Source organism: Lissotriton vulgaris, chromosome 3_1 (assembly GCF_964263255.1).
Source record: "Lissotriton vulgaris chromosome 3_1, aLisVul1.2, whole genome shotgun sequence".
NCBI lineage: Eukaryota > Metazoa > Chordata > Amphibia > Caudata > Salamandridae > Lissotriton > Lissotriton vulgaris.
The window spans coordinates 943,014,141-943,039,823 of record NC_141689.1 but is presented as its reverse complement, the minus strand read 5'-3'; the positions used below and the strand labels follow the sequence as shown (position 1 = coordinate 943,039,823).

The 25,683-nt window shown below is 42.5% G+C and overlaps 1 protein-coding gene across 2 annotated transcripts in view; it reads right to left on the bottom strand.

Annotated features, from left to right (window-relative positions):
* PCSK5 (proprotein convertase subtilisin/kexin type 5) overlaps positions 1–25,683 on the bottom strand; it is a 1,065,339-nt gene that overhangs the window by 957,871 nt on the left and 81,785 nt on the right. The window lies entirely within an intron of this gene.

Below are 25,683 nucleotides of genomic sequence, written 5' to 3'. Positions count from 1 at the left end.
GTGTACAAAGTAATTAACAAAGACACCAGACCTAAACCATTTCCACTAGACTCAGACAGGCAGGGTGCTCAAAATAGCAAACCGAGATGTTTTAGATGTGGCAACCCAAACCACCTAGCCAACAATGTCAAGTGTCCTGCAAGGAGTGTCATTTGCAGCAATTGTAAAAAAAGGGGTAATTTTTCAAAGGTTTGCCATGAAAAGAGAAACACTACTCACATGGTAGTCCAAGATCCGATACCACAACAGAGAGAAGACATTGTTTTCCAAGTTCTGAATGTAGGGGAAAATGACACTAATTCTTATCCTAGTTGTGAAATTTTTCTGGACAATGTTTATGTAGTCTTATGAAGTCTTTGCCGACTCATGTTCCCCCTAACACCCTTATAAATGAGGCCTCCTTTCATGCCAATTCCGGTCACAAAGATTACAATCTTCTACCTTCTGATGTTAAACCAGGTGGATACAATTGGGATTTAATACCCCTAGTAGGCATGTTATTGATGCATATCAACTTTAAGGACAGGTCTACTCTGGGGAAAGTATATATTACTAAATCAGTGTCTAATCTGTTAGGGTGGAAACACCAAAAAGACCTTGGTATTAAATTAGACCCCAATGCACCTGAACCCGTGTTACTCATTGACAGACCATGTGTGGGAAAAGAAGTTTGTGAAAAATGTCCAGAAGTATTCACAGATAAATTGGAGCAGCTTAAAGGGTTCCTCCATAAAATCAAACTAAAATCCAATTGTAAACCGGTTGTACACAAGGCTAGATCGGTCCCCTTCCTGTTAAGAGAACCTCTACAGAAAGAATTGTACAGACTGGAAAACAATAAGATCATAGAGCGTATTGAAAGCTCAGAGTGGTTGGCCCCCATTGTGGTAGCTGTAAAAGGAGGGGGGAGAGGCATCCGTCTCTGTGTTGACCTCAGGGATTTAAACGCGAATATTTGGGTGGATAGACACCCCCTCCCAAACATCAACGAAATGCTGACGGTCATACAAGGAGCCAAATATTTCACGGTTTTAGACCTATCCTCGACTTACCACCAGGTGGTCCTCCATCCTGATTCAAAGCACCTTACTTCCTTTATAACTCCTTTTGGTGCGTACCAATTCTCAAGACTACCTTTCGGGCTTGCTTCTGCAGCACCTGTGTTTCAGCGTGTAATGCAACACATCCTTCAAGGTCTTGAAAAAATAATTTGTTTCCAAGACTATATACTTTTGTATGGAGCATCGGAAGATGAACACAACACGATCCTGGAAAAGGTGTTGACTAAACTCAGCAAAGCTGGTTTCACGACCCAAAAAGAGAAGTGTAAAGTAGGTGTGGAGTCCGTGGTGTATCTAGGACTCATGATATCCAGTGAAGGCATTAGACCCAAAGAAAGTTTAGTGGATGCTGTCAAATTGGCACCAGCTTCTGCAAATAAAGATGAATTGAAATCCTTTTTGGGCTTGGTGGAGTATAGGTCGAAATTTGTTAAGAACTTCGCCGATCAAGTTCAACCCCTCAGGGAGCTACTCAAGTTAGGATCTAAATTTGAATGGAACTCAGAACATCAACAGGCCTTCCAACATGTCAAAGATGCCATCTGTGATGCCCCGATCCTGCACACTTTTGATCCCAAAGCCAAGACAACTCTCTCAACTGATGCCAGTAACAAAGGACTAGGCGCTTCTTTAACCCAAATGGCGAATGATGAGGAAAAAGGTCTTGCTTTTGCCTCCAGGATCCTGAAAGCTGCGGAGATCAATTATTCCACAATCAAGAAAGAAGCCCTATCCTGTTATTGGGCTATTCGTCATTTCAAGTATTTCCTATGGGGGATTCCTTTTCATTTGATAACGGATCACAAACCTCTACTCCCCTTATTTTCCACCAAGCTTCTAGAAAATACCACGCCACGCATGGCTAAATGGATTCATGTCTCCAAGGATTCAATTACTCCATGGTGCATATCCCTGGTTCAAAAAATTCAGTGGCAGATTGCCTGTCGAGATTGCCATTGGTGGATGTTGATCCCAGTATGGATTCTTTGGAGGAAACCATTCTCTCGATTGAAATTCCTGCTATCAAAAAAGACGAGTGGGAGAAGCCACTGTTGGAAGATAACACACTCATCAAGTTAAAAGAGGTTATATCCAGTGGTTGGCCTAAAACCAGAAGTGAGGTACCTGAGGACATCCAGAATTTTTGGATTGTGAAGGATGAATTATCAGTGGTGGATGACCTGGCTTGCAGAGGCAACAAGATAGTTCCCCCTGTGGGAATGAGAGATCGTATCATCCAAATCGGCCATGAAGGTCACCCTGGACCAAACCTGACTAAGAGCAAGATCCGGCAAAGTTATTGGTTCCCAAATATGGATTCCATGATTGAAAACCAAGTAAAGAATTGTTTGCCGTGTGGAGCTAGTGATAAATCCAAGGTCGTCCGCAAGGCCCTCCTCATTCCTATCTCCATGCCCTCCAAACCTTGGGACAAACTTGGGATGGATATAATAGGGCCGTTAAATCACTTACAGTATTCCCAAAGATTTATGCTTGTTCTCATCGATTACCACTCGCATTGGATAACAACGAAAATGGTCTCCACCATCACCACCACCTCTTTAATCGAATTCCTTAAAGAGATTTTTTCAGAGAAGGTATTCCCAGCGAATTGATTACAGACAATAGGGTACTATTCATTTCTGATTAGACGAGAGAGTTCCTGACTGAATTGTCCATTGTTCACATCAAATCTCCACTTTACTCACCGAAATCTAATGGGTTAGTTGAAAGAGCAAACAGAATGCTTAAAGAGACTATTCAACTTGCACGGTCGGCTCAAGAGCAGGTTGAAGAGAGCATAAGGAAAATGTTGTTGTCATATCACATTACCCCTAATTCAGTGTCTGGAATTTCCCCGTTCATTTCACTCAAGGGGAGGAACCCTGGTTCTAAACTTACGCCCAATTGGTTGAATGGAGGATCCCCGGTTTGGGTAGACAGGAACGCTGTGTCAGAGAAGGTAGAAGAACATCAAGCAAAATACAAAGACAGCTATGATGCGAAGTGGGACACTTCTGACAGAGATTGGAGGGTAGGGGATTGGGTGGTAGTCAAAAAACCCACACTGCTCAAGTCCAAAGCGTCATCCTTCTCGAGACCCCTTAGAATTAGGAAGGTTCATAATAACTCTGTTGTGTTGGAAGATGGAAATTTATGGAGCATGGATAACTTGGCTTGCTGCACAAAGGTTCATGTCTCAAAGCCACCTGCCAATGGTGACTTTGGGGACATGCCCAGAGCCCAAAATGAAGCGAGATGCACACGCCAACGCAGATGCCCTGTATGATACAAGATCAATTAGGTCAACTGGCTAAATATACTGGAAGGCTACGGGGTTGTATTATTACAAGAAACTTGCTGCTCTAAATCCTTCTGTATAAACGGGTACCAAAGCATCTGTACAGGTGCAACACCATCGAGAAAGGGAAGGGCAAAGGGAGATCTGGCTACACTAATTACCGTTGCCTCCCCCCTGATTGTTAGGAAAACCTTCATGGGATATCCACATTACCAGTTTTTACAAGTATATCTCAAGGAAAATCAGATTTTAGATATAATACATTTTTATAATAACGTTTTTGATAACTCAAGGAGCACTGTAATCAACTTATTAGAGAAGGATCTGGACCGTTTTATGAAGGGAATTGTAGGGTCCCATGTTTGATGGGCTGGGGATTTTAATTGTGTTACATGTGATTTGGAAGCTGGCGAGCCATGTGAGTACTTTGACTTTTTCGGTGACAAGATCCACCACTTCAACCATGATAGATATGGGGAAGCCATCAATAAAGTAATACATAATTTAATAATTTTAGAACCAATAATCCCAGACGGTGAAGATAATACGCATACTTATGTGGGGACAAGGTCATCATCAAATATTGACCATATATTAATATAAGCAAACGGTAATGACTTGGTCAAGGAAGTCGTGGTAAGCATTAGTATTTTAGCGACCACCACTCCCTAAGTCTGAGATTGAAGGTGAATTTGCCAATAAAACAAAGAGGGAAGAACGCAGATGCTGATATTGACAGCCAAGGTAATAACGGTGTGTCAATAAAATGGGCAGGCGTCAATCCATCTCAATTCATGGATACCCTTAAAGGTAAAACGCAAAAAGATTTAGATGTCTGTCTGGATGGGTCCTCTACCGAAACAACTGTCATAACAGCCTTTGCTAAAATCACCAAAATAATTTCAGGAGATTTAAAATCTAAAAGAAGGAAAAAATTGGGCAGCCCAAAACAAATGTTCAACCACGAATGTACAAGGTTAAATGGGGAACTGAAACTTGTGCTTAAACAGCTACCTAGAAACCCTCAAAAATCAGTGCAGCCAGGAAAGACTATAAAAAGACACTGGAAGCAAGAAAAAGGGAGATCCGCGAAGAGGCCTGGGAGAAATTAAATCAGGCGGCAGAGCTGAAACACCAAGCCCTCTTCTGGAAGATAATTAATCACCCATATTTTAAAGATAAAAACGCTGTAAGGGTTGATACCGTAGATTGGGTGACATATTTTAAGAGCATTTTTAACCCAGAGGACATAAACTCCATAGATTGGAAAAATGAAAAATGTATAATAACAAAGTCAGTTAAAACAACATCAATTACCCCAGAGGAAGTTAGACTTGCTCTTCAAAAAAGTGCAAGCCGGAAAGCTGCAGGCCCAGACAGGGTGCCGATTGATGTTTTTAAGCACAATCTGGAGTTCTGGACACCAATATTAGTGACAGTTTTTAATGCTGCTCTGGGAGGAGCCTTACCAGCCACATGGGCCGAAAGTATTATTGTACCCATCTTTAAGAAAGGGAACAGGGAAAAGGCAAACTGCTACCGCCCAATATCCCTTCTTGACTACTCGTCCAAGATTATGGGCCGAATTATGCATGGAAGGCTTGAAGCCTGGGCCAACGAAAATAACATACTAACAGAGGCACAGTATGGTTTCAGAAGGGGTATTGGGACGGTAGAGCAATGTCTAAATCTAGACCTGTTACTTGGGAAGCTAATGAGGGCACACTTCACTTATTTTTCGTAGACCTGACCAGGGCCTTGGATTTAGTGAATCACCAAAAATTATGGCAAACTCTGAGAGGGCTTGGTGCTCCCATAGAAATCATTTTATTTTCACAACTTTATGCCTATCTAACAACAAGAGTGCGATATGGAAAATTAGGAGAATACACGTCTGACTTTGCGGTAAAGCGACAGGGATGCGTACTGGCCCCCTTATTGTTTTCCCTGTGCATAAATAATGTTGAGTAGTTTTTACAAAAACTGGTAGTAGATGCCCCAAAATTTGGAATATGTCCCACCCCTGTTTTATTATATGTGGACGATGCTGTCCTAATGTCCAGAACTGCAAATTGCCTACAATGTCTAATAGAAAACTTTGCCCAATATATGACCAACATAGACTTACAGCTGAACTTAAAAAAAACATTTGTAATGTCATGTAGAGGCAAGAGACAAAAGTGTAGACCGCATCACGTGGGAGGGGTTTTTATAAACAGAGCTCCGACTTTTTCATATTTGGGGTTGCTATTCTGTAACAATAGCTCATGGAATTCACACATAGAACTATGTAAAATGACATTTTTAAAGACATCGGAGAGAATTTTTAGATTTGCAGCAAAACTTGGGAACAAACCACTACGTGAAATTTTAAATTTATATAGGAGTAAGTGCGTCCCAGCTGTCAACTATGGAGCTGCAATATGGGGGAGAGCAAATACGATAACCCTCCAAACTATTGAAAAATACGTTTTTAAAAAGATTGGCAGTCCCTAGTGCAACTGCAAATACGATTGTCCATAAAGAACTGTGCGTGCCATATTTAAGCGATTCCTTGAATATAGCTGCTCTTACCCTTTGGCACAGTATATTGACAAAAGAAGAAACACAATTCTCCAGAGACCTAATCACAGACTGCTAGCCTTAGATCATGGTATGAAAATACCAAGGCTGTGTCACATTTTTAAACTTCTGACAATATGTGAAGTAAACACAGATAACCCCCTAAGCCTATGGGAACACAGCAAAAGCGACTTGAAACTAAGATATATCAGTGCCATAGAATATGATAGGGATAGGATGGCTATGAAAAAACAGACAGTGGCAGCCTACTCTAAACGCCCATACACGAGAGGTACCCAGTTATATCTCATTTTGGTGCAGAACGTACAGCACAGATTTTATCTGACAAGATTAAGGATGAGCACCTTACACTATTTAATTGCACTCTCAAGCACAGAGAAATGGCAGAGAATGTTGCCACCCTGCCCGTGTGATGTTACAACTTTACGGTCCACCTTGCACGTTATTCTCTTTTGCCTTTTTTATAAGATTATTAGAAAAACTGTATTGAAACCGCTCTTTTTAAAAAATATGCTTTTTAACTAGAAGGACGCGTTTAATTTTACATGCAGCTTGGATACAATGAAAAGTATTAGCTCTGCAATCCGCTTTATACAACAATCAATTAGAAAAAGAAAAGGACTATGCACTGTTGGATGCTTTGCTGTATGAAAAAGAAGATGCTTAAATTATTTTTCCAACCGTATATTCTTGCACTGTTTGCACTTGCATTTTACTGTATGAATTTGTGGCTGATCGTCTTTTTTATAAAACTTTGGATAATCGGATTTGTCATTTTATCGTACATTTTCCTTACGAAGTCCAAGTCTGTATATAATATATATATATATATATATATATATATATATATATATATATATATATATATATATATATATTTATTTATTTATTTAATTATTGCATATGAATATTAATCAGATAGTATTTTTATTTTCTTGATATAGGTGTTTGTACACTTTTATGGTGCTTGTCTTGTCACCGAATAAAGCTGTTTTGAATTGAATACTGGGTTAAAGATGAGCTGTTTTACGGGCTGGGAATGTGTTTGCATTTTATTTTTACTGTATATATACTGTATGCTGAAAGTCTAGTTTTGGTATTTGTTTGATCTCTTGGAACGTACTCCGATGTACGCGGTTTACACTTTATAAATCAAACTAAATTAGAATGGAAGTTGCTAATGTACCACTCATACCGAGATGTAAACTAAGAGGGTACAGTTATCATTTATGTTTAATCTTATGCCAACTACACTAAATAAACATTACAATTAACATTATTCCTATTATATCCAATTTTAAAAGAAATGACCCTCTCCTCTTAACATGTTCTATTTACCATACCTTAGTAGCCCCTAACCAACCCTCAAGTCTACACCCTATTGTGTATTCACTTAAACAAATGCTGGGTCGAGTAAGAGGACCCAGAATTGCAAACCATTTATAAGTGCATAAGTTACTCAATGGCTATCCAAATAATGCATTTAAAGTGCTAATAGAAGTTCAGATCCAGCATGGATGCACATAAGCGATAAAATACTCCTGAAGGCATCTATGTCTATACTATGAAATAATACGTAAAGATGCAGGGCAGTTCTAGGCGATGAGTTTCCCTTACAGAAAATCTATACAATGTTATCAAACTAAACTCTCGAGTTTTGAAATTTGTATATTGAATTAATGAAGAACATACAGTTACAATATGGTCCCAATCATGGAGGTATCTATCTAGTCACAGACGGAACAATGCTGTATTGAACAATACAATTCTTTACTGAGCGGTCGAGGGTCTGCTTTTAATCATCCCTGGACATGTTTCAAGGTTTGCCATTATTGAGTCATCCACCACATGTTACCATATGATAATTCAATTTGAAGGGACTGAGAAAAAATGCACGTCTGGGATAAAGGGCATTTCGGAATGCTTTCAATGCATTTCTAGCCCTCTAATCACATGTGAGATATATGTGAATTTCAGTTCTATACAAGGCCACGCAAGAATCAGAAGCAGCAGTGCGGGGTGAATGTTTATTGTTAAAGGCCACCGAACAGAGCTCATGATGTTATCTTATCGGAGGCCTTCAAAATGAGACCATGCTCTGTTGAGAGCAATGCAAACAAGTGCATATAAAGAGGCGTAAGCAGGGAAAAGATTGTGTTAAACACGGTATACGTTTTTCCTATTTTTTTAAATTATTGTAATTAGTATAGCCACAAACGCACTAAAATTTCAAAGCAACATCCATACAGATTTAGTTACCATAGATTATGACATTACTCTTCACAAATGAAACACTACACAGACCAAACATTTTGTTTCATAGGTACACAATCTACTAAATAATTTGTAATATTTGAAGTTTCCTTGCAAAAAGAACAATCATTGGCATAGCCAATAGGTCTCGCCTTTGGAATCTTAGAAGTGTTTAGTCAAAGCTATTGACTTTGCCAATGTCTTTAAGCTATGTCGTAGAGCATCGTCACTGCTCTGCAGCATGTGGAAAAGTTATAATAAAAAAAGTGTTCGAAGTATTTTTGTTACGTTATATATAACCAAAATGACATTATGTACAACTGAACGACCCTATTAAAAAATTAATTAACATAAAAAATGGCTTCTAGTTTTTTAGTCTTTGCAATACTGGCAACTTCTTCCTTCCTATTTTAATGCTCGTTTGTTATAGCTTTTTTTATTATGAGGGATGGGCATTAACAACGGGAGGGTGGAGGTTGGGAAATAGTACCGGAAGTACAACACGAGCAGCACCTTCCCCCTTACTCGACAAATTTGAATTGCCCCTGCCGCTCTGGAGAGTCTGCCGCCCCCTATTTTGCAGGTGGAGAAAAACGGTGCCTGTACACCACCATGGGACATGAATTCCCTCCTTTAAACATCCTGGCCACATATACTGACCCAGAGAGTGAAACCGCATGTGAAGACACACCAGACACTTCTTTCTGATCACTGGGGCCCACGAACATCCGTAAACCCGAAGCCACTCACCACGTGAGTCCTAGGTGCAGGGAGGCCATGCTCAAAAAACGTTGGAATTCCTAGGTTGCCGAAAAATCTAACGCCGATCCCCCTCGGAGCCCACAAGGCGCAAGGGGACATGACTTGCTGATCTCTTGCTTATTGCAGGCATTGTGTGTATATCCACCTTTATACATTTGTATATGAAACAGAATTTGGGGCGGCACCCGGAATCGCATCATGGTTTAGAAGTATCCATAGTTCTACCCAAGTGTATGTGAAATGCTTTTCGTTTGATTCTGAAGAGCGTCATGTGATGCATTTACAAGCAACAGAGAATGGCACAATATAAAGTGAGTGTTGAGCGACGCATGAATGTACAGATGTGCACAATCTAATCTTCTTGCACATACTAATCCCGTGGATGCTAGGCGGTGTACATGTGCCTAGTGTTGTGCATTGTTGTGCACGTGTTCGCCTGCGCATTTAATCAGGACGGTTTGCTTACTCTGCACGGGTTGTACGTGGGCTTGTACGCTCACTTTACCCAGAGCCGCACGTGTGCTCACTTGACGCACATGCTCAGTGCTGGAAATGTAAATAGAGAAGCATCGTTATCTCGAAGTACCAGTTCAATACTGAAAAGTGCTGGTACTTTCCCAGTCAACGAATCGAGTCGAGCCCTTGCTGAGACGTGGCGGAACGCCCCTTTAAATGTCAAAATGGGTTTACTCCATACCCTTTTCAAGCACTGCATGTGGTCGCCCAATTAGCTTTGGTGAATGCGTGTACCAATATAGTTTACTCAGCAAAAGCCACGTGGAGCAAAGCCACACACTAATGATTGCAAGTGCAATGGCTGTAGAAAGTGCTGTGCACTAGATGTTGGTAGTAGTATATTTCTCTAGCGTTCCCCACTCATGAAGACTCAAAGCGTTTGCAATACTCAATTATACAGCACAGTGTCTGACTATATTCTGCCCCTGCCCACACCCAAAAGCACACACCTTGCTTCGGTTACTGCCCCTATAACCAGGCGTACACTGCCATTCAAACCTTTGTACTGCTGTTCTCTAGATGTGCTTAAAGCAGACTACAAACGTATGCATATTTTAAATGCATGGGGCGGCACTGATGCCAACCACAAACATATATAGCTCGCACTTATGTATGTGTCATTTCTCTATCGCTTCCAGACGCTGTGCAATTTCTTATCTTATGACCCTTCGTTTCAAAGTGCACTGTCAGTCGTCTAAGGTCTATAGCACTGTAGAAAAACTTTACAGTGAATAAATGGGTTGTTATTTTTCATCTGCTTTAAGAAAATACAACAAGAGGCTGCACAAAAAAGCATTTTACTCTGTGGCTGAGTATTGACAACAGAGATGGGGCTGTTGGCTACTTGGTTATAAACTGCTAGAGTTAGCTCTTCCCGAGTTTATAAAAGCTATGTGGCCTTTAATTAAGAAGGACTGCTGCGCCTGACAACCCAGAGTCCCTCCTGGAGGTGGTAATTGGCCCAGGCGAGCCCCACAGAGTCTCCTGTGAAGTGGAGGGCTGATGAATGTCCGCATTCTGCAGCCCCTTTAATCTCGGGACAGGAGCGTTCATCTAACTGGAGCCAGCAAAAAAAAAAAAAAAATCACAGCTTCAAATGGTTTTACTGGGCATGAATAGCGAGCGAAAAAAGCACGGTTAGAATATTGAATCTATAAAAAAACCTGTATGCTAGACAAATAACATTAAGGGAAAAGTTTTTATCAAAAAGTATCTACCCAGTTCTATTCCCAATGCAGCGCTCCCCAAGACTCAAGTCACGAGAAGCATATCGTCACCTATTTACACTTGCAAAGTTGGAACAGGGGGGCGTGTGCTCGCGACAGCAAACACGCGAGTGGTGCGTGGCAAAAGTGAAAGTAATCACGCTCCAGATGGTGCCTCGGGCTGGTGGCTGCGCGTGTGCACTCGCATGTGACCGCAAGCACTAGGCCAGCAGAAGCCTGTGGTAGCACTTTTAAAAACACACTACAAAATGTCTTGCAGAGCAGTGCATGCGTTGACTCAGCGAGACCTAAAAAGGGAATGGCAAAGCAACAACATATATAACTTGGACTGTTTGGGACATGTAATAGGATACAGGGGAATGTAGAAGTATAAAGATTTAAAAAGAGGCAAAACATTTAATCAAATGTTGCCCCAAATGCTATAATTAAAATACAGCAACGCATTTGGTCTGATATTTCCTTTGATGCTTGAAAATAGAAGTTACTTGACCAATATATTAGCTTTGGGTCTTGACTTCTATTTTTGAAATATTTTTTTGGGGAGAACTGGTAGTTTCATGATGATAACAAGCCGATCATAACAAAGAATGACCAGTACTGGAGAGCCTTGAACTGCTACCATGCAATGGATAAATCATTCATGTCCACCACAGTTCACTCTGACTGTGGAGGATGTGAATGGGCAGTCCACGCGAGTGCTTCAAAAATTCTGTCTGGGGCTGTGCCAAACATTCTCTCTTTTTTCTTCTTTTTTGTGTTTTTTTTTTTAAACAAATAGGGGGTGGTGCTGCCTCTCCTTGCGTTGGGATACACCCCAACCCCAAAAGGCAATATAGTCTTTACCTCCTCCTCTAATATAGTCTTTATGCGTCTCTACCCTCTGGGGAGGGCACAAAGGTCACAAGACATCAGGGCAAAGCATTAAAAAGGGAGGGGGGCAGCTCACCCAGGCATCAGGCTTGCCCCCACCTCAGAAAAGTCCCAATAGTGTTTCTGCCCCTCCACCACACCCGGGCAATGTGGGGGTTGAACCCCACTGGATGCAAGGGATTAGGAATAGGAATAATAAGACTGGGCCTCAGGTTGCATCCCCACTCTGAACGTTCCAACAGTCTTTCTGTCCTCCTGGAGCCTACAGCATCCCGATCCCATGGCAAGTGGGAGGAAGTCTAGATTCTTTTGGGCTGGCAGGGCGGGTAAATCTCAATTTCCTCTCACTTGCCATGGTGAATAGATGCACTATATGGGTTTAGGATCAGCTGCTAACTAGAGAATCTGATGAACCCCGGGTTTAGGCAAATTTAGGGTGGCATGGTTAGCATCAATCCTGCAATGTTTTCTTACCCAGAATTCCCTGAAAACCTCGGATAGACTCAGATTTTTCTCACATTTCTGTGTGGGAAAGTTCTGTAATCTGTAGAACGCAAAGCAATTCCTACCACCCAGCTTTTCCACACTTCTCCGGATGGCTGGGCACAGCACTCATGATAAGAGCATATGTTTTCATCTGTTCCTATCATGTGATCATACCCAGTCAATATGGTCTCAGATATGATCCATTCCTGCTGCAGGCATTAGGCCCAGCAACATAATTGGGGTACTGTTTTTAATCAGGGGAACTGTTGGAAAGGTGGGTGGTAGGAATTTTGTAGATCTCTGTAGATAATGAAACTTTCCTGCATAGAAATTTGGAAAATGTGTGATTTTAGCCAAGGTTTGATGTTTCCAGGATATTTCAGGTACTAAATAAAGCAAAGGCGGATCCATATAAGTCACACCACCCTGTACTCAGATGGGTTTCTAGTTTTCAGGAATGCCTGTGTTTAGCAGGTTTCCTGGAATGGCATTTAAATGTGGGATATCTACATCACAAATTAGGTTGACATTGTGTGCTGAGACCTTTCCTGTAGCTGGTGATAGGCCCCACCCAAACACAAGTGAGGTACCATTATTAGCAGGAGAAATGTGAAAATGCGTAGAAGAACACTGGTTTGTTATCAATTGATTTGTCTCCATTTTTAGATAACAATTGTTAGCCAGTGTACAAGAACTAAAAATCTTCGGAAATTACCCTCTGTATCACATGATAGCATGGGTAACCCTCACCCATGGTGGTGGGACATATGAATCCTACTCTGATGGCTCCTGCACCCATACACTTGAGGAATGTATCCCTTACACGTGACTGCTGAGCTTCAGAAGCAAATTACAGTTTTGCAGGATAGAGCAGAAGATGTCAAGGGCAGCGCACAGCATAATAATGTACACATCGTGGGGATGCCGGAGGGCACGGAGGACCCAATCCAATGTGGTTTATCGAACAATGGCTCCAGATTCATGGTTGCTCCAGAAGGGTTCTCAGCCCAGGTCACTGTGGATCGAGAACACTGGATGCCAACCCGCCGACTTCGCCTAGAACAGAACTGCGCCCCATGGTTAGGCATATCCCTAACTTCAGGGATCAAGATGTCCTATTGGAAAAAGCACAAATTCAAAGTGTGGCTAGGTTCAGTACTGAGCATAACCATCAAGGTAACTAGTACACCAAAAATTCTGGTTTGTCTGCTCAAAGGAGAGAGGGGGTGGGCGGCCACCCACATTCCCCAAGTATTTCCATGGGCACGAGTTCACAGAAGGGAATTTGCACAACTTGAGTCTCAATCCTGAGCAATTGTGTATAATGTCAAATATCAGTAAAGTGAGCTCATAATGCCATAGTAATCCAGAGTCAGTCTTCTTCTTTATTCATATGTTGTCATCAGCTATGAAGAACACAATTGATTCATGTATGGTTCATATCATCACATTGACGCGGCCAACACGTTTCGTCTTGGGACAATCACCCATCGACTTCCTCAGAGCAGAACGTCATTCACGGTGTCAGTTTCTTTTTCGGACAGGAGATTAAAAATATATATCTAATAGGAATATGTATAAAAAAAAATCCTTGGTAAGAGGCAATAAAATGTGTTGGTCCACAGAGAGTACTCCACTTCAAAGTAACGGCTTCCAGCGAAGCACGAAACACGCGTTGGCTGCGTCAATGTGATGATATGAACCATCCATGAATCAATTGTGTCCTTTGTAGCTGATGACAACATATGAATAAAGAAGAAGATTAGCTCTGGACTACTATGGCATTATGAACTCTCTTTACGGATATTTGACATTATACACAGTTGCTCAGGATTGAGACTAAAGTTGTACTATTGCACAAGGAGACAGAAGTAGCACTTATTGCCATGGAAAACGTTACAGTCTCACCTTTTCTGGACTACACATTGAAGGTGCAGCTACGCTGTGCATTCTTTCGGGCGGTCAAACATCTGACCAAAGAAGGGCTCTCTTAATGTTTCCAGGCTTCTTGAGGGAAATCCATGACCAGCGCGCCCTACTCTTAGCCTCTCCAGATGCTGTGTCGGTCCGGCTGGAATAGCACTACCCTAACACACACCACCCTGCTCCATCGGAACAGCCGTCCACAGAGACACGAGAACCTTCTTATCTGCATAGACACAGGCTCCCCTCCCAGGTGAACAGCTACTTGCCCTAAACAGGCTCTGGAGGGTAGACAGACTGTACTTGCAACAATGTCCTCTAATAGTTCACAGCGAAGACAGGCCTCCTCTAGCGCCTCAGTAAGTGCAGACTCTGGCTCTAATATAAGCATGGCTCTTTTCCCTCCTTTGACGCCACAGACTGCAAATATTGTGATTTGACCCATGCCTATATCTAGGCCAATCGGTTGTCTCCACTACCACGTCCGATTACTGGTTCAGATTAGTCTCTCTCTGTGGCCTCTCTTTTTCACTCTCCCTAACCCCCCTCCCCCACTTTCCTACCTCCTCCCCCCCCCCTCATTTTTACTCCTCTCATTCCTAGATACAGGAGATGGCACTGTTGGGATGAGGACGTTGCTCCTTGAATCCTTCCCTCCTGGAAGTGTCTTTGCTATTCCACAGTATAATGATTATCATACAGAGCTTGTTCATCACATAGGTGTATTATTGCCATTTGCGCATAATGTATTCACTCTTGTGATAAGGGTCCACATACTGAATGTTGTATTAATGCATTGAATGCATTGTATTTGCCTTATTGTGATATTTTTGATTAAAATGGCCTTTATATAATGTTTGAGTAAACATAATATTTTTAACTATTTCAGCCATCAGTATACTGACTTCAGGTTTTTGTGCCAATACGCAACAGACTTAAGACTGGGAGGGGTCTATTATAGGGTACCTGATTGAATGTGACGTGGATTATGATTGTGAATTGAGGTGGGGCATTTAATTTCTCCCAGAGGACATTTTTACATAAAAAAAGCTCCTTGAACAGGAGACAGCACATGATCGCACACACTTGAACAACTTAAGAGGAAACCAAGATACAACAAGGTGAGCTATTGAAGAGTCTGAGAGTTATAGACCATAAAACATACATACAGAGCTTACACCAAGCAATTGGGACGGGTGACAAAACAGCAGGAATAGATGGGCTGGCCATTGAATTTTACTGTACCCTAACTTCCCGATTTGTCCCCCACCTGGAGAAACTATCTACAGCATCTATGGTAACAGGATCGCGGATGCCACTAACCAGGCAGGCCCAGGTCAGCTTTCTGCATAAACCTGGCCGGGCTTCAGAAGACCTTCCCTCTTATAGACCACTCTTTTAACCTCAGAGTATAACATATGGAGTACGATGCTGGCCCGATGACTGCTCCCCATACTCCCCCCAACTAGTTCACATTGGCCAATGTGGTTTTGTCCCATATCCCAATGCCAGTTGTCTCTCATTAGACCTCCCAACAGGCATTTGATTCTTTGAGCTGGGAACATATGTTTTTGCCTTTGCGCAAATTCAACATTCCTCCCCTGCATAAATTGGGTTAAGCTGATTTAGGTCAAAACCACAGTGATGGCCAAAACCGGAATGTGCAATTGCTCACAGTATCATATCTCCCAGGGAACCCATCAAGGATGCCCTCTATCACCCCTATTTTTGGTTTTAGCAATGAAACCAGTGCGTAAACAGTGTGCGGCCGACTGGGGTACCTTACGGGACCTTCAATCCCACGCGGTTTCACTATACGCAGATGACATGAAGGTTTACACTCGAGACCTGGGTTGGACCTTACACCTATCTCCACTACACTCCACTCATTTGATCACCTATCTGGTCTCCAAGTCACTCATACCAAGCCGACCACATTTTCATTCTGTAAAAGTATGCCTCATGACATGATCGAAAAGGGTACGCGGTCCATACCAGTAGCGCATCACATTTCGATACCTGGGCAACCGGGGCTACAGATCCCCCATTGACCTATTGGATGGAAACCTGTTCAAGGCTATCTCATCATAAAGAGCCCAGGTGAAGTTCTGAGTGACGCTGACCCTCTCGGTGGGAAGCTGGTTGGCACTCTCAAAAATGGCGATGCTTGCCAAACAATATTATTTTGGAAACTTAGATAGTTGTCCCTGGGGCAGTTTTCAAAATATTGAACTCCCTACTGTCTGACCTTATTTGGGGCTGCAGGTGACGGCGTGGTTAGTCTGCTTAAATTGAAACTACTGATGGAGGGAGGTGCGCTGGGAGCACCAGACTTTGAGTCTTCCTGTTTTGCTGTCCAGTTACAGTGTCTGTCTTACTGGTTGGTCAGGATATACTTACAAGAAATTGGCTATTCATAGCGTAAGCATTCTGGGGATTAACATAAATTGCTGTTGCCTGGGTTGCACGTTCCCCCAACGCTCCCACTACTACTGCATAACGTGGTTATAATGGAGGACTGCGCTCCGTTATACATATACCCCTACGTATTACGTCCCAAATATTCCTCTGTGTGGCCTGCCTTCTCCGGTGGGCACACTCACTTCCACCAGGCTATTGCCATGGGATATAGTGAGGATCGACTCAGAGAGGTGGTCGTGGTCCCTAAAGTGATGGGGAACACACCGTGTTGTTTAAATGCCCCTCACACACCAACAGGCCCCTTGGTGTCATGCTTCATCATCGGGGCCTTTGCACCCCTCTACGGAATGCGGCGTGCTACGACTCGCGACTACGCAGGAGCACTTGATAGTGAACTATGTGAGGGTGTGTATATTAAGAAGTGAGTGAGTGAAGTGAGGTAAAAAAGTGAAGTTAAAAAATACCTGGCTCGTAGGAAAAAAGAATTTATTATGTCCTCGGCTGGTATTATTAAAAAGGTGCAAAGGTGTGGTTGATTATATACGTGTTAGGGTATATCAACCAAAGGGTGTCAACATGTCCAATGTGCCTGCCTTCCCCTCAACGCTGCCCGAGGGGCAGCGTTGAGGGGAAGGCAGGCGCATTGGCCATGCAGTAACCGTTGCTCACATTGAGCAGTGAGGAAGGGAACCCCCCAAAACTACGCTAAGGCTCATGAGGTCCTCGAACTTTGAACTATAAGTTCTTTTCTAAACGCCAATTGGGCGCAACGGAGCTTATTTTATAAAAACATTTATAGGTACATTTCACCTAGTCTATTTTTTGTAGAATACACTTTTATATACCATGTGAGTAAGGTGAGGATAATGTGCATATCCTTGTCCTGAAGAAGGAGTCGTTGTACTCCGAAACATGTTGACACCCTTTGGTTGATATACCCTAACACGTATATAATCAACCACACCTTTGCACCTTTTTAATAATACCAGCCGAGGACATAATAAATTCTTTTTTCCTACGAGCCAGGTATTTTTTAACTTCACTTTTTTACCTCACTTCACTCACTCACTTCTTAATATACACACCCTCACATAGTTCACTATCAAGTGCTCCTGCGTAGTCGCGAGTCGTAGCACGCCGCATTCCGTAGAGGGGTGCGAAGGCCCCGATGATGAAGCATGACACCAAGGGGCCTGTTGGTGTGTGAGGGGCATTTAAACAACACTGTGTGTTCCCCATCACTTTAGGGACCACGACCACCTCTCTGAGTGGATTCTATTTTGTTTACTCGTATTACCAAGGGAGACTGAATCCACTTGTCCTTCTCTCTCCCCCCTCTTGGTTGTATTTAAGATATAGTGAGGATCACCACTGTTGGCAACCTGTTTGAGGATGAATACGGATGCCCCACCAGGACGTCATGCAGTGACTCAAGCTCCCTGCTGCCCTCTGTCGCACATTCTAATATTCTAATTTATGTCTGAATGCATTGGTCACTAACGGGGTTGGAACCTGGCACACACGCACTGATGTAGGCTGTTCATGAAATGGGCACTGGCAGAGAACTGGTCAAGTGGCTTTATAAGGGGCTGCGCACCCATTTACATACCTCACTGATCCCACTGAGGACCCAATGGGAAACTGACCTTAATCACGTACTTCATGACATAGAATAGAGTTTTCTTCTTGAATACCCCAGCATGATAACCAGTCTTCAGAGGTGAATTCCCAGGCCTCCTCTGACATCAACCATTCAACACACCAACACCATCCTCCTCAGTGACATTCAACTCTATTTCCTTGAGAACTGAAGCCCCGTCTGGCCCAGAAGCTTACCCTCTCCAGTGGCTTTCCCCACACCTGCAGCCAGACCACCCCTAGACTGGAACAAAAACAAAACAAGTGGAAAAAAGAAAAAACTCAAGGCAACAGGTCTTCTACATCTATGTACTTAGGATCTGGAACAACATACCCACGTTCATCAAGACTGTCATAGCACTGCTCAGATGTAGGAAAGAGCTGAAGATACACCCCTTTAGAGACTTTATGTTATGATACAGTAACAGCCATTTTTGAGCTTAAAAGTCAGTTAATCCTCCAGTTGCACCTTGATTGTGTCTTTAATTTAGCCCTTGTATAGTGCTCTCTTGCCTTTCAGCTACATTTACCTTACAGAAAATATATAAACACATATACATACTTTTTTCATTTTAGGATGGTTTAAAAAGTGGAAATGTATGAATGCCTTTAAAAAGGACTGTTATCATTCCTGGTTTCTAGATAATCTGCTTACTGTGGATACCTCTATCAGCAAACAGGGGTGTAGTTAGACCTAAAGCCACCCGGGGCGGACCCTAAATTTGGTGGGGGGTACAGGGGATGGTGGTAGTTGACGGACAACTTGCTCACCTCCACCACCGGCCCCAAAAATAGACCACTCCTGCGCCTCCCTAGCTACGCCACTAGCAGCAAATGACCCTTAAGTTGCAGGTTCGTGAACTCAGAAAGAACTTCTCCTTGGAAAATAACCTAAGGTACCTATCCTGCAAACACTGTTTTACCTAAAGTTTTATGCTATGAAAAGAATGTTAGCAGCTAATTCATGCCATGTTACTGTAGTGAATGAGCTGGATAGAGACCAGCTTACACGAAGAAGAAAAATATAAGCTGTGCAATATGTACTAGATATTTAACCCTTTCTTCTGAACTCAAACAACCCTAAATTCATTATTTTTATGTTAAGCGACCTGTGCTTTGAGGTCCTGCAAAGACTGGATAGCAACTGAGGAGCTAGCCTGAAACAATCAAATTCATAGGACACATAATCCTCCAAATATCCTCTCGGGCAGCAGCAAGGACTCCCTAGAAAAGAATACACCTGGAGTTCATTTTTCAGCATGTAATGCTGCAGACATGAGAACACCTGTACCAATAAGAATATTGAAAAAAACTACAATTGATGGACAGAAAGCAGAACAATGTCATACTTCACCGCAGTACAGAAATCTGGGCCTAAATCCATCTTTTTTTGCTCACTATGCCATTCCAGTTTGAACCCAGCCTTATGCAAACCAGTCGTGACCCAGCGCCCACTGGGAACAGTCCAGCCCGAACTGCCAGGCCAGGTTCTCCCTGGACTGGTAACAAGCATCCTAGCATTGGTTTCAGGGTTTCACCCCTCATCAGCCAGGATAGCTGAACACCAGTGGCATGGAGAACACGGGACCCAATCTGGGCATACCCGTCCCACTCGGGGTGACCAATGCAAAAACAACAATTGATGGACAGAATGCAGAACAATGGCATACATTCACCCCAATACATTCTGTCCATCAATTGTTCTTTTTGCATTTCTCACACAGAGTGGGTTGGGTATACCCAGATGTGGGTCCCGTGCTCTCCATGCACCTGGAGTCAAGCTATCCTGGCTGATAAGGGCTAAAAGCCCGAAACCGGTCCTAGGATGCTTGTTTCCAGTTCAGGGAGGACCTGGCCTGGCAGTTGGGCTGGACGGTTCCCATTGGGCGCAGGGTCATGACTGATTTGCATATGTCTGGGTTCAAACTCGAATGGCATGGTGAGCAAAAAAACGATTGATTTAGGCCCAGATCTCTGTACTGGGGTGAATGTATGACATTGTTCTGCATTCTGTCCACCAATTGTTCTTTTTCCAATAAGAATATTGGCACATTTAATTTAAACTTTTCTATGAATACCGATTGATGGCACAAGGGAAACGTAAGGTAAATTATTTGTAAAAGAAGTATCATCAAGGGCTTACTAATAATTGCATACCTCTCAGTCTGAAGAGAAGAATACAATTATGGCTCACTGTGCAGATATTCGAGTTAAAAACTCGTGCTGAGGATCTTCTTGGGCTATCTTGCATCTTGTCAAAATCAGGAGCCGAAAGTCATGGGGTGTGCTGCCATTAAGTACAAAGACAAATATAGAAGTTGTATTTTCTTTTCCTTCCAAAGAGCAGTTTGTTTATTTAGCTATCCTGCCGCCACCTCTAATCTCTCTCCCTAGGCTATCCAAAAGACCTCATACAGAGCGAGTCTAAGGCCACAGTCGAGAGCACTTTACCAGTCTTCCAACTTTCTAACCTTGCCCAAAAGGTCATTCAAGGTTGTTTATCTTACATGTAGGGAAGAAGCTTGGACAAACTGGTATTTTAGTCAAAAGAAAGCGAAGACCACAGACACAAAACATCTGTCCTGACCAGTATAATGTTCTATAATTTGTCAAGTGAGACCCCCAAGTTCAAAGATTTACATTACATCCACATACAGCTCTCAAAAACAACAAAAATGTCAGCTAGCACAATGTGCTTCAGGAGATACTACATATACCCCCCACGTTACATCTGGTAGAGTGTCCGTGCCTGCAGTTTGATATTTTCAGAATGAGAATGCAAGAGTATGCCCAAGACCTACCAACGGTCAAGGCTGTACTAAAAAGATCTTGCAAAAATCATAAACTACAGGAATCTTCGGACTGTCTTAACATTTCATACTATGGCTTCTCTATGGAATAATCTGCATATTAAGTTAGGAAATCATTTTAAAGCGGGCCTATAAAACCGAGACCCAATCTATACACACTTTCTTGAAACATCTAAAAAGTGCATTATGATAGCACCCAGGTGTGCTTTGAGATTCATGCCTTGAATGCAACGTTTAATCATTTTCTGACTATCGTTACAAGCACACCCAATTTAGGAAAAGCCAATGTCCACTGTCTGGAGTAAAGAACTCACGGTTACACAAAAGACACGTATGGGGGAAACAAATTTAACCAGAACTGATGTACAGACCTTGTGTGTTGAATGTTAAATAAAAGAAAGAAAGCAATATGGCAATAACATTTTTGAATGTAAGTAAAATAGGCAAAAACTTGCAGATTACCCGCACAAGACATGTACAATTGTAGTGATGATTGTATATTTATTTATTTATTTATTTTGAATTTTGTAGAGCGCGCAGCTACCTCAGACGGAGGTGTCCCGGCGCTGAAGACATAGTCTCAGGAGGGTCGGGGGGGAAGTACAGAGGGGTCTTAGATCTGTGAAAATAACCAGGTCTTTAGTTTTTTTCTAAATAGGGGTTCGGACGTCAGGAATCTTAGTTCAGTGGGTAGCTGATTCCATAGTTTGGCGGTTGTTACTGTTAGTGCCTTCATGTAGATATACACCGTCAGGCAGGCACGTGGTTTACTCTATTTATTTGGTAGTTCTATAAAAAGATGAAGTAGGCATCATTCCCGATGATTTCTTTTCTATCTGATATTGCAAACAGCTCTCATTTGAAATAAGAGCTAGATTCAACAGAGTTTTTTTCACCAGCCTAAAATTAAAAACAATTTGTATTTTTAAATTCTTTATACTGATTCTGAGAAAGTGATAAGTAGAATTTTTAAGCGCAAAGTGCTCTCATGCCTGAAATAAATCTGACAGTATGGTTACTTAATTTTCCAGTATTGTACTTTTTTAGATAAGGCTTTGAACGTGCCATTGTGGCCCTGAAAATCGGGTAAATACCCACCTACTCTAAGTGTTTGGGGGTATTCAAGACCATTTGGCTTGTAGCTTCCCACCCTAGAAATAAGTGTATGAAGCTTCTGTGAGAAGCAGATGTAAGTACCTTGATAAAGAAGTTAATGTGAATTTTCCTTGCAGCGCTCTTGAATCTGCAGCAGGACTTGCCACAATTCATATTACACCGCATACAAAGGCACTGAATAAAAGTACAACAGCCACACTGTACCCTACTACATAGATACCAGGGAGTAAGGAAATAACTAATAGCAAAGACAGCGTAGCTAGGGTCAAGTAACCCAGTGCCAGCACGACTGCTGCATATCCAGCAAAGGAAAACACACACAAGCCAGACAAGAAAACTCCAACACCAGAAGGAAATAACCTAACCAGAGCTGGCAGAACCAGTCTGCTGTCTGGAAGTTTGATCGAGTACAAACACATCCGGTCACAAAAAGGCACATCGAAGGATGGCATTACTCTCCTGCCTGGACACATGTAGCCTCATCACACCCTACGAGTACAAGCAGCAGAATGAAATGCTGTAAGAACCAGCAGCTAACCCTAATATTATAAGAAGCACAGATAAGGGGGTGGACCACCTCCCAATCATTCCCTATCCCAAATGCCAAAAACGGCATAGGTACCCGATGGGCAACCATAATGGAAAGTTACCCCCCACCCCGTAAGCTCGAGCAGTATTGAGCACTACCCACAAGACCTGCAGCCACTGAAGCTCCACACGAAACATTGCCTAGTAAGAAACTGGAAAAACAACCAGCAGAGAACACACCTCTGGTGGTACCAGCACTCAAGAATTTCCTAAGGAGGTCAGTGTACCCACAGAAACCTTATACAAAAATTACCAGCTAGCAGGACACAAAACCCAAGTACACCAGTGTACATTACCAAACTCCAAAGGCCAGAATTGTTAGTACAGGAATTTGGAAAGCAAAAAGGCAAATCATGTGAGCACCTGGGCCTGAACAGGAGTTCCAACTTTGACTCCATCCCAGGGTAAACCACCAGAGTCCGTGAAGTCAGGGGAAAGGAGGAAACATCAACATCAACAACCTTGAAAGCAACACATAAGCAGACTCCAATACTGGAAGGAAAGGAGTAATTGAGCGCATCAAGGCCTGGAGCATCTGGACTGCTAAAATAAGAAGTGAGCCAAATGAAGTAACAGTCTAGCAGTCAAAACAAAGAGATACCCTAAGGCACAGGAACACATCCAGTAATGTAAAGAAGACCTCTTGCATAAGAAACCTAAGTCCAAGCATAGGGCACTGCAGATGAACTGCCAGCCCTCCCTGGCAATAGAGAATACCCAGAGCAGTACGCCTAACCATCTCAAAAGGCTTAGCAACCTAGAGACTGAGCCAGATGTCATGAAGTGCTGATAAGCCGGCGCCAGAAAAACAAGCAAGGTAGAGAGAAGTGGGTAACCATGGAGTATAGAAGCCCTTCAGGAAAACAAACCAGATTCCAGTGCCAAGATGAGCGAGGAATGAGAAGACTGCATGAGGAGAGTAGACCAGACTGGCAACCAGAAACTGCAAGTCAAAATAATCATGAGTCAAACACAGCATGACAGTCCCTGCTGGGTGCTGGATCTCCTAGGTTGGTCCCACACACTCCCATGACATCCCAAAGACAGAGCAAGGACCCAGAGTCCATACACAGTCCAAAGATAACCTATTTCCCTTGAATCCGACAGTTAAGAAAAACCACAAAAAATACCAGTGCTAGAAAGCACCACCCAACTGAAAAATACAATAGGGGTACGAATATTCTTGAGAAATCCAGCTGCAGGCGAAAACTAACTGAAGGAAGGAAAATGCACAGTTCAATTTACTGATATGTGGTGGCTGTAGCTCCGAGGGAATGTTTTCTGGGAACTAAATAATTCAGAGCTGTAGATTTCAGACAGGCAAGCACTGAACTTCGAGACAGCCAGCTACAAAAACAGAAGAAAGTTTTAACAAGAACAAACTGTGAGCAAAAGTAAAATATAGAATACTATTTCTGACCCGCTCTCAAAAATCCACTAAGCAGTGCCCAGAAATAGAGCAAACCCATATTCAAGAAGCCCAAGAACACAAAAGCGCCTGTGGATGGCTTAACATCCAACATGGTGCATAAATAAGCTACCGGGTCATCTGTCAACCCCAGGGCGGAAGGCAAGGACAGGAGACCAGAAGAGGTTATTGTCACTCATAAAAATCAGGACCAGACTTCAGCACTCAAAGGGAAGTGAAAATAAAAACATGCCCCTGTACTAAACCATAACAACACTACTAAAGCACACTTCAAGAAGCTACATATTGGCTAGAGAAAAGTGTCAAGGAAAGACCAATTGAGGAAAAAGCATGAAATTACTAAAATTCACCATGTTGGAGCTCGAAGCAGACAGCACTCAGGATACCCATTCCGCACGCAGCTGCACAAAAAACCCTGCATTGGCAAAGCCAAGAGATCTAGCCTCTGAGAGCTATTGACTTTGGCAATGTTTGTAGCAATGCTGTACAGCAGAACAGATGCTTTTCAGTCTTGCTAAAACTAATTCAAAAAAGCAGTATGATGTAGCCAGGACTAACGCGCTTTTAGTACATTAGCGCTGGATGGATCGTAGTCCTTTTTAGGTCTTGCTAGAGCCAGCGCATGCGCTGATCTGGGGAGACATTTAGTACGCGGGTTTTTAAAGTGCTGCCAAAGGCAGCCACCATCTTGCTCTTATGCGCACAAGCGCGCGCCTCGCTCCGCCTCTCCAATGTTCTCTTGCTTGTTTAACTTGCAGTGCGAGGCGCATGCGCTTATGTTTTCTTGTTTCACTTTTGCTGGCGCGCGCGCACCACTCGCGTCATTTGGCAGGGATAAGATCATTGATTAGAATGTGCAAAATCGCAGAGGTAGCCGGGTTGAAGGATGTGCAGTCACAAGGTAAAAGGTGGCAGTGATTATAAACAAGAAAAGTGCATACAAAGTACGTATCCTCTGTGCTTTCATTCCCCCCTTGCGCAAGTAAATTCTATGACCAGAATATTCATAATAGCAGGGGCAGGTGGGTAGGAAGCTGTGCGGTGTTGTAAAATAAAGAAAATCGGAAATAACTGCAGATGTAAGCAGGTTGTAGTGTAGGCTCTGCGCATTGGAATAATATATCCTATAGGTTAGACGTAGGACTGAGGTCTACTAGGTCTCTATCGAATATATTAGACATAATTGTGAGTGCCAGCTAGCTCAGAGGTCACTAGAAACTTTCTCGAGTAAACAAGAAGGGATTAGTTTCCGACAACCGCATAAACATGACAACTTTGTTTCCCCAAGATAAAACGTATCATCAGAGTTGTGCAAACAATAGATAGATATTTCACTCAGTCAATCGTGCATGCTTCGTTTCACCAGAGGTGCAGAGAAATAGATAGACGGGTGTTTTCAATAAAAGTTTTTATTGAACAGTCTTCTTTCTCAAGCATAAGAAATAAACTGCTACAATCGTAAAACTGGTTGTAAAATATAATGCATACAGTATATAGAGTATATAGAGTAGAATACAATAATACTGTAAGAGCATTGTTTGCTTCCTAAAGCAGAGATAAAAACATACATAAATAACAGAGGCTAAAAGTACTCAACTGGTGCTTCTAAAATATGCCTACCCTGATGTACCTAACCTAAGCTTAGTACGAGGGATGAAGTAAGTGAGGTGTAGCATAAATGTAGTGTTCTTTTGCCAAG